This window comes from Suricata suricatta, chromosome 4, assembly GCF_006229205.1.
Source record: "Suricata suricatta isolate VVHF042 chromosome 4, meerkat_22Aug2017_6uvM2_HiC, whole genome shotgun sequence".
NCBI lineage: Eukaryota > Metazoa > Chordata > Mammalia > Carnivora > Herpestidae > Suricata > Suricata suricatta.
The window spans coordinates 143,254,076-143,255,412 of record NC_043703.1 but is presented as its reverse complement, the minus strand read 5'-3'; the positions used below and the strand labels follow the sequence as shown (position 1 = coordinate 143,255,412).

Below are 1,337 nucleotides of genomic sequence, written 5' to 3'. Positions count from 1 at the left end.
TGTCCCCTGCCTTATCATTCAGCCTCTTGAGGGGAGCATGAGTCAGAGAGCCACCCCCTCCCCCAGTGGTGTGACCTCACTGAGGCCCAGACGTGACGGGTGGGGTACCCACGGAGTCCCAAGAGTGAGCGAGTTTTGCAAGGTGTCCTGTGGCCCCAGACTCTGCAGCTTTCTTGCTCTGCCTTCTGGTAGGGAGATGGGACAGGGAAAGGCCCGACGTGATTATTTTTCAGATTTTTGGTGACAATCCAGAGCCCAGCTTTCAATGGGCTGGGCATCTGACTCTGTACCATAGCTCCGAGGGTCTAGTGTCCATGCGGTCTGTACTTAGGTCACAGCTGGCCTCACACAACTCCCGGCACCTAAGTGGCCGATTCCACTCTGTCCTCTCTACTCTCCATCCATCCGTCCATCCACTCATCCCCTCTCCTCCTCCCTCAGCACCTCTCTCCCCATAGGTCCAGAGTTTGTTTGTTGGATCTCTTATGGGAAAATTCCTTTTATAACCTCTGCCTCCGTGGCCCAAACACACATGCAGGTCATGTTTCTGGTTAAAGCAGGAGGCACTAGACTCCGACTGCAGGTCGCCTCCCATGGATTCAAGTGTGTCCGCTTGTCTTTCCAGTGCACACCCTGAGACCGGCAGATATCCAAGTTGTGGCAGCCCTGGGGGATTCCCTGACTGTAAGGACGCGCGGGCCCCGGGTGGGGTGGGGTGGGGGCTGTGCCTGTTCCCGGGTCTGTGTTGGTGAGCACTCCCATCCTGGCACGGCAGTGGTTTGGTTTTGCAGCCGCCTTCTCAATCAGGTGTGCAAGGCGAAATCCTTTTCAGGAGTCAACTCAGTTGTCACATGCAGTGGAGGTGTTGAGCCCCTGACAACACTTTTTTTTTTTTTAAGCAATTGCAAAAATCTGTCATTTCAACTCAGAAACACCCTCTAGCCCTACCTGTGTGTATGCTCCTTTCCCTTTGGATTATGCTTTGGATCGGCTCAGCCCCTCTTTGCATTGTTATGGAAAGCACTAGACTCCACACTTGTGGCTAAAGCCCTGCTCCTAAGTTCCAAGAAATAGGGCTCTTACCATCCCAGATGACCACTTTCTGGCAGCACTTCCGAGGCCCTAAGACTGCCTTGCAGAATGTCCCAGAGGGAAAGAGGAGACACGTATAGTTTATGAGAAATCTGTCCACTACCATCCACTCCAATCTATAGGCTCGTCATGCTTCTAAAAGAATTTAGGAGCATAACGCTGGTGTTATGATACTGCAGAGTCTCCCATGGGCAAAGCACTTGGGGGTTTCCAAAGCCGCTTTTACAGCTATGATCCAATCTGGT

At 52.7% G+C, this 1,337-nt stretch overlaps 1 protein-coding gene across 1 annotated transcript in view; it reads left to right on the top strand.

The window, feature by feature from the left end:
* Positions 1-1,337, top strand: part of PLB1 (phospholipase B1) — an 89,245-nt gene that overhangs the window by 33,206 nt on the left and 54,702 nt on the right. The window lies entirely within an intron of this gene.